The sequence below is a fragment of the Pseudophryne corroboree genome (genome assembly GCF_028390025.1).
Source record: "Pseudophryne corroboree isolate aPseCor3 chromosome 3 unlocalized genomic scaffold, aPseCor3.hap2 SUPER_3_unloc_102, whole genome shotgun sequence".
NCBI classification, from domain to species: Eukaryota; Metazoa; Chordata; class Amphibia; order Anura; family Myobatrachidae; genus Pseudophryne; species Pseudophryne corroboree.
Genome location: NW_026967497.1, coordinates 10,136 through 24,386, shown reverse-complemented (window position 1 = coordinate 24,386; position 14,251 = coordinate 10,136).

Below are 14,251 nucleotides of genomic sequence, written 5' to 3'. Positions count from 1 at the left end.
TGTCCGATTCCCGGCAGTCACCTCTCCAGTCATCACCCAGACACATCCCTGGTGTTACTGTATAATGTCCCATTCCCAGCAGTCACCTCTCCAGTCATCACCCAGACACATCCCCCGGTGTTACTGTATAATGTCCCATTCCCAGCAGTCACCTCTCCAGTCATCATCCAGACACATCCCCTGGTGTTACTGTATAATGTCCCATTCCCAGCAGTCACCTCTCCAGTCATCACCCAGACACATCCCCCGGTGTTACTGTATACTGTCCCATTCCCAGCAGTCACCTCTCCAGTCAGCAGCTGAATGGTCTTGTTGGCGAGTTCCAGGATCTTCTGGTCACTGTCTCTCTCATGTATCAGTGAGTGAGGTGGAGGCACCGGGATGGGGCTCTTGGTCCTGCTACGTCCTCCTGATACATGGGGATAGCTGGGCGTCTTCTTCACTACTGTGTCTTCCTGTGAAATGCGGGAGACACCAAATATCATTGTATACACTCCCAGATCTCATCACCTCCCCAGTCATGTCCCTGTATTATTACTATAGATATAAGTGATGTCACTGTGACACTCCCAGATCCCCTCAACTCAAGAAGGTGGGCAGCAGAAGACAGGCTGTCAGAAGGTGAGGTGGCAGCAGGGGCAGATGGGGTGGCATGTTAAGGGTCGTCAGGAAACACACTGGGGGCAGCAGGAAAGGGTGGTAGTAGAAGACAGGCAGCAGCAAGTTAGGTGGTAGGATGGGGGGAGGCGGTAGGTGAGGAGGGGTTGCAGTAGAGACGGGTAATGGCAGGCAGGGGGCTGAATGTGGGGGGGGGGGGGGAGGAGACAATGGTCAGCAGGTGAGGAAGGGAGTAGGTGAGGGGGTCAACAGGAGACAGGTGGGGAGCGGCTGGAGACTGGGAAGGGGCAGGTAAGGGGCAGCAGAAAGTGGTGGCAGGGGGCCAAAGGTAAGGGGGGTTGCAGGGTGAGATGGGATACGGCAGCCATTATCTGGAGAATGAGAGCGGCAGGAAATGGAGGAGGGTGGGGATGCTGTTCGCATCTGCCAGTCTTATAAATGTCCCTCCAAAAAATGGTCGCCATCTCCTCTAGAAACAGTCTGAAGTGTCTCATCTGAGGCGGTGGCCATTTTGGGTGAGACACTTTCAACATTATTCCATGCGGAAAGCCAGACATGGAATACTGTCTCAAAGAGACCGCGGCCGCATGCGCCCCGTGTGATTGCACAGATCACCTAACCCTAGAAATGGCTCTGATGGCAGAAGACTGGGGTGCGGCAGGAGATAGGTGAAGGGCAACAGGAGAATGACAGGGAGCGGTAGGTTAGAAGGGCAGCAGGGACAGACATTGGGCAGCAGGTGAGGGACAGATAGGGCAGCAGGTGAGGGAGCATTAAGAGAATGTCAGAGGCATTAGGAGAATGTCAGAGGCAGCAGGCAAGATGGCATTAGGAGAATGTCAGAGGCCTTAAGAGAATGTCAGGGGCAGCAGATGACAGACCGACAGCAGGTGAGGGAGCATTAAGAGAATGTAAGAGGCAGCAGGTGAGGGGGCATTAGGAGAATGTCAGGGGCAGCAGGTGAGGGGGCATTAGGAGAATGTCAGGGGCAGCAGGTGAGGGGGCATTAGGAGAATGTAAGAGGCAGCAGGTGAGGAGGCATTAAGAGAATGTAAGAGGCAGCAGGTGAGGAGGCATTAAGAGAATGTCAGGGGCAGCAGGTGAGGGGGCATTAGGAGAATGTCAGGGGCAGCAGGTGAGGGGGCATTAGGAGAATGTAAGAGGCAGCAGGTGAGGGAGCATTAAGAGAATGTAAGAGGCAGCAGGTGAGGAGGCATTAAGAGAATGTCAGGGGCAGCAGGTGAGGGGGCATTAAGAGAATGTCAGGGGCAGCAGGTGAGGGGGCATTAGGAGAATGTCAGGGGCAGCAGGTGAGGGGGCATTAGGAGAATGTCAGGGGCAGCAGGTGAGGGGGCATTAGGAGAATGTAAGAGGCAGCAGGTGAGGGGGCATTAAGAGAATGTCAGGGGCAGCAGGTGAGGGGACATTAAGAGAATGTCAGGGGCAGCAGGTGAGGGGGCATTAAGAGAATGTCAGGGGCAGCAGGTGAGGGGGCATTAGGAGAATGTCAGGGGCAGCAGGTGAGGGGGCATTAGGAGAATGTCAGGGGCAGCAGGTGAGGGGGCATTAGGAGAATGTAAGAGGCAGCAGGTGAGGGGGCATTAAGAGAATGTCAGGGGCAGCAGGTGAGGGGGCATTAAGAGAATGTCAGGGGCAGCAGGTGAGGGGGCATTAGGAAAAAGTCAGGGGCAGCAGGTGAGGGGGCATTAGGAAAAAGTCAGGGGCAGCAGGTGAGGGGGCATTAGGAAAAAGTCAGGGGCAGCAGGTGAGGGGGCATTAGGAAAAAGTCAGGGGCAGCAGGTGAGGGGGCATTAGGAAAAAGTCAGGGGCAGCAGGTGAGGGGGCATTAGGAAAAAGTCAGGGGCAGCAGGTGAGGGGGCATTAGGAAAAAGTCAGGGGCAGCAGGTGAGGGGGCATTAGGAAAAAGTCAGGGGCAGCAGGTGAGGGGGCATTAGGAAAAAGTCAGGGGCAGCAGGTGAGGGGGCATTAGGAAAAAGTCAGGGGCAGCAGGTGAGGGGGCATTAGGAAAAAGTCAGGGGCAGCAGGTGAGGGGGCATTAGGAAAAAGTCAGGGGCAGCAGGTGAGGGGGCATTAGGAAAAAGTCAGGGGCAGCAGGTGAGGGGGCATTAGGAAAAAGTCAGGGGCAGCAGGTGAGGGGGCATTAGGAAAAAGTCAGGGGCAGCAGGTGAGGGGGCATTAGGAAAAAGTCAGGGGCAGCAGGTGAGGGGGCATTAGGAGAATGTCAGGGGCAGCAGGTGAGGGGGCATTAGGAGAATGTCAGGGGCAGCAGGTGAGGGGGCATTAGGAGAATGTCAGAGGCATTAGGAGAATGTCAGAGGCAGCAGATGACAGACCGACAGCAGGTGAGGGGGCATTAGGAGAATGTCAGGGGCAGCAGGTGAGGGGGTATTAAAATGTAGGGACAGCAGGTGAGGCGTATTAGGAGAATGTAGGGGCAGTAGGTTACAGACAGGGGCAGCAGGTGAGGGGGCATTAGGAGAATGTCAGGAGCAGCAGGTGAGGGGGCATTAGGAGAATGTCAGGAGCAGCAGGTGAGGGGGCATTAGGAGAATGTCAGGGGCAGCAGGTGAGGGGGCATTAGGAGAATGTCAGGGGCAGCAGGTGAGGGGGCATTAGGAGAATGTCAGGGGAAGCAGGTGAGGGGGCATTAGGAGAATGTCAGGGGAAGCAGGTGAGGGGGCATTAGGAGAATGTCAGGGGCAGCAGGTGAGGGGGCATTAGGAGAATGTCAGGGGCAGCAGGTGAGGGGGCATTAGGAGAATGTCAGGGGCAGCAGGTGAGGGGGCATTAGGAGAATGTCAGGGGCAGCAGGTGAGGGGGCATTAGGAGAATGTCAGGGGCAGCAGGTGAGGGGGCATTAGGAGAATGTCAGGGGCAGCAGGTGAGGGGGCATTAGGAGAATGTCAGGGGCAGCAGGTGAGGGGGCATTAGGAGAATGTCAGAGGCAGCAGATGACAGACCGACAGCAGGTGAGGGGGCATTAGGAGAATGTCAGGGGCAGCAGGTGAGGGGGTATTAAAATGTAGGGACAGCAGGTGAGGCGTATTAGGAGAATGTAGGGGCATTAGGAGAATGTCAGGAGCAGCAGGTGAGGGGGCATTAAGAGAATGTCAGGGGCAGCAGGTGAGGGGGCATTAGGAAAAAGTCAGGGGCAGCAGGTGAGGGGGCATTAGGAAAAAGTCAGGGGCAGCAGGTGAGGGGGCATTAGGAAAAAGTCAGGGGCAGCAGGTGAGGGGGCATTAGGAAAAAGTCAGGGGCAGCAGGTGAGGGGGCATTAGGAAAAAGTCAGGGGCAGCAGGTGAGGGGGCATTAGGAAAAAGTCAGGGGCAGCAGGTGAGGGGGCATTAGGAAAAAGTCAGGGGCAGCAGGTGAGGGGGCATTAGGAAAAAGTCAGGGGCAGCAGGTGAGGGGGCATTAGGAAAAAGTCAGGGGCAGCAGGTGAGGGGGCATTAGGAAAAAGTCAGGGGCAGCAGGTGAGGGGGCATTAGGAAAAAGTCAGGGGCAGCAGGTGAGGGGGCATTAGGAAAAAGTCAGGGGCAGCAGGTGAGGGGGCATTAGGAAAAAGTCAGGGGCAGCAGGTGAGGGGGCATTAGGAGAATGTCAGGGGCAGCAGGTGAGGGGGCATTAGGAGAATGTCAGGGGCAGCAGGTGAGGGGGCATTAGGAGAATGTCAGAGGCATTAGGAGAATGTCAGAGGCAGCAGATGACAGACCGACAGCAGGTGAGGGGGCATTAGGAGAATGTCAGGGGCAGCAGGTGAGGGAGTATTAAAATGTAGGGACAGCAGGTGAGGCGTATTAGGAGAATGTAGGGGCAGTAGGTTACAGACAGGGGCAGCAGGTGAGGGGGCATTAGGAGAATGTCAGGAGCAGCAGGTGAGGGGGCATTAGGAGAATGTCAGGAGCAGCAGGTGAGGGGGCATTAGGAGAATGTCAGGGGCAGCAGGTGAGGGGGCATTAGGAGAATGTCAGGGGCAGCAGGTGAGGGGGCATTAGGAGAATGTCAGGGGAAGCAGGTGAGGGGGCATTAGGAGAATGTCAGGGGAAGCAGGTGAGGGGGCATTAGGAGAATGTCAGGGGAAGCAGGTGAGGGGGCATTAGGAGAATGTCAGGGGAAGCAGGTGAGGGGGCATTAGGAGAATGTCAGGGGCAGCAGGTGAGGGGGCAGCAGGAGAATGTCAGGGGCAGCAGGTGAGGGGGCAGCAGGAGAATGTCAGGGGCAGCAGGTGAGGGGGCAGCAGGAGAATGTCAGGGGCAGCAGGTGAGGGGGCAGCAGGAGAATGTCAGGGGCAGCAGGTGAGGGGGCATTAGGAGAATGTCAGGGGCAGCAGGTGAGGGGGCATTAGGAGAATGTCAGGGGCAGCAGGTGAGGGGGCATTAGGAGAATGTCAGGGGCAGCAGGTGAGGGGGCATTAGGAGAATGTCAGGGGCAGCAGGTGAGGGGGCATTAGGAGAATGTCAGGGGCAGCAGGTGAGGGGGCATTAGGAGAATGTCAGGGGCAGCAGGTGAGGGGGCATTAGGAGAATGTCAGGGGCAGCAGGTGAGGGGGCATTAGGAGAATGTCAGGGGCAGCAGGTGAGGGGGCATTAGGAGAATGTCAGGGGCAGCAGGTGAGGGGGCATTAGGAGAATGTCAGGGGCAGCAGGTGAGGGGGCATTAGGAGAATGTCAGGGGCAGCAGGTGAGGGGGCATTAGGAGAATGTCAGGGGCAGCAGGTGAGGGGGCATTAGGAGAATGTCAGGGGCAGCAGGTGAGGGGGCATTAGGAGAATGTCAGGGGCAGCAGGTGAGGGGGCATTAGGAGAATGTCAGGGGCAGCAGGTGAGGGGGCATTAGGAGAATGTCAGGGGCAGCAGGTGAGGGGGCATTAGGAGAATGTCAGGGGCAGCAGGTGAGGGGGCATTAGGAGAATGTCAGGGGCAGCAGGTGAGGGGGCATTAGGAGAATGTCAGAGGCAGCAGGTGAGGGGGCATTAGGAGAATGTCAGAGGCAGCAGGTGAGGGGGCATTAGGAGAATGTCAGAGGCAGCAGGTGAGGGGGCATTAGGAGAATGTCAGAGGCAGCAGGTGAGGGGGAATTAAAATGTAGGGGCAGCAGATGAGGGGTATTAGGAGAATGTAGGGGCAGTAGGTTACAGACAGGGGCAGCAGCTGAGGGGGCATTGGGAGACTAAGAGCAGCAGGTGAGGGGGCATTAGGAGAATGTAAGAGGCAGCAGGTGAGGGGGCATTAGGAGAATGTCAGAGGCAGCAGGTGAGGGGGGAATTAAAATGTAGGGGCAGCAGGTGAGGGGTATTAGGAGAATGTAGGGGCAGTAGGTTACAGACAGGGGCAGCAGCTGAGGGGGCATTGGGAGAATGTCAGGGGCAGCAGCTGAGGGGGCATTGGGAGAATGTCAGAGGCAGCAGGTGAGGGGGCATTAGGAGAATGTCAGAGGCAGCAGGTGAGGGGGCATTAGGAGAATGTCAGAGGCAGCAGGTGAGGGGGCATTAGGAGAATGTCAGAGGCAGCAGGTGAGGGGGCATTAGGAGAATGTCAGAGGCAGCAGGTGAGGGGGCATTAGGAGAATGTCAGAGGCAGCAGGTGAGGGGGCATTAGGAGAATGTCAGAGGCAGCAGGTGAGGGGGCATTAGGAGAATGTCAGAGGCAGCAGGTGAGGGGCATTAGGAGAATGTATGGGGAAGCAGGTGAGGGGGCATTAGGAGAATGTCAGAGGCAGCAGGTGAGGGGCATTAGGAGAATGTATGGGGAAGCAGGTGAGGGGGCATTAGGAGAATGTCAGAGGCAGCAGGTGAGGGGGTGTTAGGAGAGGTTGAGGGCAGGAGAGGGGGTATTAGGAGAATGTAGGGGCAGGAGAGGGGGTATTAGGAGAATGTAGGGGCAGGAGAGGGGGTATTAGGAGAATGTAGGGGCAGAAGAGGGGGTAATAGGGGAGGATGGGGCAGAAGGGAGGGTATTAGAGGAGATGTTGGGGCAGGAGAGGGGGTATTAGGAGAGGATGAGGGCACGAGAGGGGGTATTAGGAGAGGATGGGGCAGGAGAGGGGGTTTTAGGAGAGGTTGGGGGCAGGAGAGGGGGTATTAGGAGAGGTTGGGGGCAGGAGAGCGGGTATTAGGAGAGGTTGGGGGCAGAAGGGAGGGTATTAGGAGAGGTTGGGGGCAGAAGGGAGGGTATTAGGAGAGGTTGGGGGCAGAAGGGAGGGTATTAGGAGAGGTTGGGGGCAGGAGAGCGGGTATTAGGAGAGGTTGGGGGCAGGAGAGCGGGTATTAGGAGAGGTTGGGGGCAGGAGAGCGGGTATTAGCAGAGTTTGGGGGCAGGAGAGCGGGTATTAGCAGAGTTTGGGGGCAGGAGAGCGGGTATTAGGAGAGGTTGGGGTCAGAAGGGAGGGTATTAGGAGAGGTTGGGGGCAGGAGAGGGAGTATTAGGGGAGAATGGGGGTTAGAAGAGAATGGGGGGCAGGAGGGGGTAATAGGAGAGGTTGGGGCAGGAGGGGGTATTAGGAGAGGTTGGGGCAGGAGAGGGGGTATTAGGGGAGGATGGGGGTTAGAAGAGAATGGGGGCAGGAGGGGGTATTAGGAGAGGTTGGGGCAGGAGAGGGGGTATTAGGAGAGGTTGGGGCAAGAGAGGGGGTATTAGGAGAGGATGGGGGTTAGAAGAGAGGGTATTAGGAGAGGATGGGGGTTAGAAGAGAATGGGGGGGCAGGAGGGGGTATTAGGAGAGGTTGGGGCAGGAGAGGGGGTATTAGGAGAGGTTGGGGCAGGAGCGGGGGTATTAGGAGAGGTGAGGGCAAGAGAGGGGGTATTAGGAGAGGTGAGGGCAAGAGAGGGGGTATTAGGAGAGGATGGGGGCAGGAGAGGGGGTAATAGGAGAGGATGGGGGCAGGAGAGGGGGTATTAGGAGAGGTTGGGGCAGGAGAGGGGGTATTAGGAGAGGTTGGGGCAGGAGAGGGGTATTAGGAGAGGATGGGGGCAGGAGAGGATGGGGGCAGGAGAGGGGGTATTAGGAGAGGAGAGGTTGGGGCAGGAGAGGGGGTATTAGGAGAGGATGGGGGCAGGAGAGGGGGTAATAGGAGAGGTTGGGGCAGGAGGGGGTATTAGGAGAGGTTGGGGCAGGAGAGGGGGTATTAGGGGAGGATGGGGGTTAGAAGAGAATGGGGGCAGGAGGGGGTATTAGGAGAGGTTGGGGCAGGAGAGGGGGTATTAGGAGAGGATGGGGGTTAGAAGAGGGTATTAGGAGAGGATGGGGGTTAGAAGAGAATGGGGGGGCAGGAGGGGGTATTAGGAGAGGTTGGGGCAGGAGAGGGGGTATTAGGAGAGGTTGGGGCAGGAGAGGGGGTATTAGGAGAGGTGAGGGCAAGAGAGGGGGTATTAGGAGAGGATGGGGGCAGGAGAGGGGGTAATAGGAGAGGATGGGGGCAGGAGAGGGGGTATTAGGAGAGGTTGGGGCAGGAGAGGGGGTATTAGGAGAGGTTGGGGCAGGAGAGGGGGTATTAGGAGAGGTTGGGGCAGGAGAGGGGGTATTAGGAGAGGATGGGGGCAGGAGAGGGGGTATTAGGAGAGGTTGGGGGCAAGAGAGGGGGTATTAGGAGAGGATGGGGGCAGGAGGGGGTATTAGGAGAGGATGGGGGCAGGAGAGGGGGTATTAGGAGAGGTTGGGGCAGGAGAGGGGGTATTAGGAGAGGTTGGGGCAGGAGAGGGGGTATTAGGAGAGGTTGGGGGCAGGAGAGGGGGTATTAGGAGAGGTGGGGGCAGGAGAGGGGGTATTAGGAGAGGATGGGGGCAGGAGAGGGGGTATTAGGAGAGGTGGGGGCAGGAGAGGGGGTATTAGGAGAGGATGGGGGCAGGAGAGGGGGTATTAGGAGAGGTTGGGGCAGGAGACAGGTGGGATGAGGGGACATTACCTGGAGGAGGAGGCGGCAGGAGGTTACACCTGGACGGAGGAATGTATTTCACGTAATCGTCAGTATAGCGCACTGGATTATGGGTAGTGAGTGTGACAACTAAGCATCCAGGAGCAGCCCCGCCCTCTCTCCCTCTCATAGGCCGCTAGGCTCCGTCACTCATTTACCTCCAGCCCCGCCCGCTCACTGTCCATAGGATGCAACGTCTCGTCAGACAACAACCGCCTGCCCCGCCCACTATCCCGCCCATTGGCCGCCGTATCCTATCACTCTCCTGCCCTTTGGCCGCGGCCACGCCCACTTTCCTGTTCATAGGCCTCAGCTACCAGTCATTGTCACACTCAGCCCCGCCCTCTCCCCCTCTCATAGGCCGCAATGTCCCGTCACTCAACTAGCTCCAGCTCCGCCCACAGCACGCAGCCTCCCGTCACTCAGCCATCATTAGCCCCGCCTACTCTCTAGCCCCGGCTCCCTGTTACGTCATAATCAGCGCTAGTTCAGACTTAGCCAACATGGCGGCGCCCATAGGGAGCCGGGAACATGGCGCTTGCATCCTGATGCTGTGATGTGTGTATAATAATAATAATGAGTGATGTATGGTCACATCTGCTGTGTTACTGTCCGGGCTGCAGCCACCTAGGCTTCATATCCCAGCACACACAGTGCCAGCCATGGTGGAGAGCCAGTGTGGGACTGGGGGGTGATGGGCCCATGGGGGGAATGTAGTGACAGGGGCCCATGGGGGGAATGTAGTGACAGGGGCCCATGGGGAGGAATGTAGTGACAGGGGCCCATGGGGGGAATGTAGTGATAGAGGCCCATGGGTGGAACTGTAGTGACAGGGGCCCATGGGCGGATGTATTGACAGTGGCCCTTGGGAGGGGGGTGTAGTGACGGGCCCATGGGGAAAATGTAGTGATAGGGGCCCATGGGGAAAATGTAGTGATAGGGGCTCATGGGGGGGAATGTACTGACAGGGGCCCATGGGGAAAATGTACTGACCGGGGACCATAGAGGGAATGTAGTGACAGAGGCCCATGGGGGGATGTAGTGACAGAGGCCCATGGGGGGATGTAGTGACAGGGGCCCATGGGGGCATGTAGTGACAGGGGCCCATGGGGGCATGTAGTGACAGGGGCCATTGGGGGGAATGTAGTGACAGGGGTCCATCGTGGGATGTAGTGACAGGCCCATGGGGGGGTGTAGTGACAGGGGCCCATGTTGGGATGTAGTGATAGGGGCCATTGGGGGGAATGTAGTGACAGGGGCCCATGGGGGGAATGTAGTGACAGGGGCCCATGGGGGGATGTAGTGACAGGGGCCCATGGGGGGAATGTAGTGACCGGGGCCCATGGGGGGAATGTAGTGACAGGGGCCCATGGGGGGAATGTAGTGACAGGGGCCCTTGGGGGGAATGTAGTGACAGGGGTCCATGGGGGGATGTAGTGACAGGCCCATGGGGGGTTGTAGTGACAGGGGCCCATGGGGGGATGTAGTGATAGGGGCCCATGGGGGATGTAGTGATAGGGGCCATTGGGGGGAATGTAGTGACAGGGGCCCATGGGGGGAATGTAGTGATAGGTGCCAGTTGGGGGTTGTAGTGACAGGGGCCCATGGGGGGAATGTAGTGACCGGGGCCCATGGGGGGAATGTAGTGACCGGGGCCCATGGGCGGAATGTAGTGATAGGGGCCATGGGGGAATGTAGTGACAGAGGCCCATGGGGGGGGGATGTAGTGACAGAGGCTCATGGGGGGGGATGTAGTGACAGAGGCCCATGGGGGGGTTAGGGACAGAGGCCCATGGGGGGGTCAGCATTATGAGGGACTGCTGACTCCAGAGTGCCATTAGAGAAGTTAGGGGTGTCCCCAGGGTAGCTTGCTCACAGATGCTGCAGGAGCCGTTATCATGTGACCTTACACCGGGCAACTAGACCCAGACATACTGTATGTGTAATTGTTCATGGGGTGGGTGTGGGGTGCGGTGGCCCCTATGTTGGTATGGCCAGGCGGCTTCAGGTTGGCACACCCTAACACTTTATTACCACTTATGATTTTCCCTATCACTTTGTATATATGTTTGTATGATTTAAATCACAGTTCACCTACATAGCACTAATGTGTTTCTTATTAACCCCTAGTACTATTCACTTGTGTGCTGACCTGGGGTAGCCGACCTGTGCCGACGTGATGGGGTCCGGCACCCCGGACCCATACCTAGTATTAGGGACCCCCAGTGACAGAGACGCCTTGCCGATCGGCCTGGGGGCTTAACCCTATATGTGCAGATATACGCAACTAAGATCTCCGTATTATCTGATTATTATGTAGTGTTATTGTGGGAATGTGTCCTGTTTTACAGGACACATTCCAGCTGCAGCAGCCAGAGCGCCTGTGTCCCCTGCGGGACAAGGTCTCTGACAGCGCGGGGACAGCTTGTCTGTCCCCAGCGCCTGTCAGTGTGTGGCGGCGGGTGTCCGGTGCAGGGATTACCCTTTCCCCTGCACCGGTCCAGAGACTGCGGGGAGCGGCGCGGCGGCGCTTTAAACTTGGCGCCGTTCGGGCCGCCAATCAGAAGCGCCGCCCGCGGCGTTTGAATCTTGGCGCCCTCCGGGAGCCAATCGCGGCTCCCGGAGCGGCAGCCAATCGTAGAGAGACGCGGCGAGCCAATCGGCGCTCGCCGCGTCATAGGCCCCGCCCCCGGCGTCTGACGTCAGACGCCGGGCGGGACCGAGAAGAAAAGGCCGCGCCGAAGAGCGGGAGAGGAGTCGTCGGGCGGCAGAAGAAGAGAAGACCCGGCGGGAAGCAGCAGAGGAGGTCATCGGCGCGCCGGAGCGCAGAAGAGGATCCGGCGCCGAGGAGAAGACGACGACCGCGGGGAGAGGAGGTCCTGAGGCCGCGGAAGAGGCCAGAAGACGTCGGCCTGCAGAAAGAAGATGTCCAGCGGCGGCTGGACGCGGAGGAGAGACGGCGGCGCCGCTGGCCAGGACGGGTCAGCGGCAGAAGACTGTGCCGGAGGCCCCCGGGTTAGGTAAGGCCTCAGTGAGGCATCCTGCCCCCCTCCTCTTTTCCTCCCTCGACCACCAGGGACGGGCATTAGGCCCGAGGGCACGAGTCAGGCACTAGGCCTGTGGCACAGTTAGGAGATTGGGGCTAATATTTCTGATTAGGTGGTTTGGGCATTAGGCCCAAGCCACCCTATACCTGGGGCCCTGTTAGGCGGGCATTAGGCCCGAGGCGCAATCCAGGCACTAGGCCTGTGGGGACAATAGAGGGCGTTAGGCCCTAGCGTGTTGTTGGCCATTAGGGAATATTAAGGTGACCCTGGGCACAAGGCCCAGGTCACCCAACGGGCGGCAAGTAGGCGGGCGCTAGGCCCGTGGGCAAAGTCAGGCCTCCGACCTGTGGGCAGTTAGGGGGCGCTAGGCCCAGCGAAGCAGTGTTTCCCTGAGGGGAGTAAAGGTGGTACTGGGCGCTAGGCTCAGGCCACCCTGAGAGTACGGTAGGTGGGTGAGCTGTGCGGTCCCCACTACTGGGTGTTCTGGGTCGGGTAGATAAAAGGGACAGCACCGTTTTATGTTGTAACTCCGATAGTGTGATATGTGTTGTTACCGTGCAGGGCAAAGTGTATTTGTTGTTTAAGTTGTGCATAGTTGTGTCGCACCACCCACACGAGTTAGTTTGAGGGCTCGGTCTATGTAGCTAGTGTAGCGGACGCACACTAGGGTAGTTCTTGGCCCTGCACGGCTGTTTCTCTTTGCCTCCTTACAGGGACCTGTAAGTGGAGAAGATCGGAGTGCAAGACTTGTGACGGTGAGTAGCATCCGTGTACGTCTGTCCCTTGTTTGTCCCCGAGCGCCGGAGTTAGGATTGCTCACGGACGTGAGATTCCCTTTCATCACACTACGTGCAAAAGCGCAAGTGTGTGAAAGCTGGGTAGCTGAGGCCTTGTGCCGGTGATGACCATTCACCCAGCCGGTGAAGGTCGCAGCCACCCCTGGGGTATCCCCTGTTCCAGCGGAAGAAGGGTCGATACCCCCTTTAATGTAAACCCTTCTCTCCTCAGCTAGGTCGACGGTCAGCTCCAAGAGGGAATCGCCGTGTCCGGATCCGACTGAAAGAATTCCAGGTCCGTTGAAGGTTCCGGTACCTGAAGGTGAGAGAGCGGCGCCTGGTGAGTACAGAGTCTACACCTGCACGGCAGCAGGCACCACCGCATCACCGCACCTCTCACATTTGGCGTAGTCGGCAGGATCAAAGAGACCGGATCACGAACACGATGTGGAACGCCACCAAGAAGACCTCCCTGCGGACGGCTCCGGAGAAGACTCACCCCCGGACGTGTGCGGACCAGAGCGACTGGGTGACGGTGTCTGGGGCAGACCTCCTGAAGATAGTCCAGCGGTCGGTCCAGCGTGAGAAAGAAGAGCGTCGGGAGAAGGGGCGCAAGAAGGCCGCTGTGACGCCCTGCAAGAAATGTCGGCAAACAGGTCACTTTGCCGACGAGTGTACTTGGCGAGAGACGTCCCCAAAGAAGGTGGTCCAGGAAGAGGACCGAAGACGTCAGAAGGGCCACGCGAAGAAAGAGACCCGTTGTTTGCTCTGCGGAAACTACGGGCATGAGCACAACAGTTGTCCCTGGGACGAAGAGTTGAGCCAAGACGAGGTTGATTCCTGGTGTGAAAACTGTGGAGATCCCCGACATCGGCTCCTGGAATGTCCATGGACTGAAGACAGGACGGACTACGAGGCCACGGTGAAGCGGATGACGGAGTCTCGTCAGCAGCTTTGGGACCGGGTGGCTGCAGAGCCTGTGTGTGCGCTCTGCGAGGCGAGAGGGCATGCGCTTCCCGATTGTCCGTGGAACGAAGACCGGATGATTGCGGATGGTCGCGCCCAGAGATGGGAGGAGGAAGCCAGGGAAATGGAGCGGAAGGCCTTGCTCGAAGTTAGTTCGCAGGTGCCCATTTCCTCTGAGCCGGAACCAACGGGTGAAGATTCCCCAGTGAAGGAGGTGGACCAGAAACCCGTCTTGGAGAAGGTGGCAGGGGCCCTCCCTTGTTGGAAGTGTCGGCGACCAGGACATGCGTCCAGTGAGTGCCCCTGGGAAGATGCCGCGGACCTACTCTGTCCCAAGAAAGTGACCCCAGTAACGAAGGATCCTTTCCCGCAGCAGGCGGAGGTGGACGACTGGGAGGTGAAGAGACCACGCTGTGAAGAAAAGCGTGAAGACCCAGTGACTGAGACGTCCGGAATCTCCCCGCGATGGAACCGTCCAGGACGTGCGGAACAGGAGTGTCCTGGGTACCAAGAGATGCCAGCGGAAGCGAAGGAGTACGCTGAGGAAGTAACGATGCCAGCGGAAGCGCAAGAGTACGCTGAGGAAGCGGAGGTGCCAGCGGAAGCGAAGAAGTACGCTGAGGAGGAAAGTAATACCCCAGTCCAGATATCGGAGGAGGACTCGGACTACGGTGAGCTGTCCACCGACGAATCCCTCCCAGAACAGATGGAGGACGACTCTGGCGTCGGAAGCGCCGACGAGAGTGACTGGCAGGATCGGGTGGAGTCATGCTCCCAGTTGAATGCCCTCCGTGAAGAGGAGGAGGTAGTCCTGGAGCAAGAGTACGTGCCGGGAGTGCCGAGATGGACCGACGTACGGGGACAGGACTGTGATGCCGTGGGAGGACCCGTTCCAGAGGAAGACACAGAACCTTT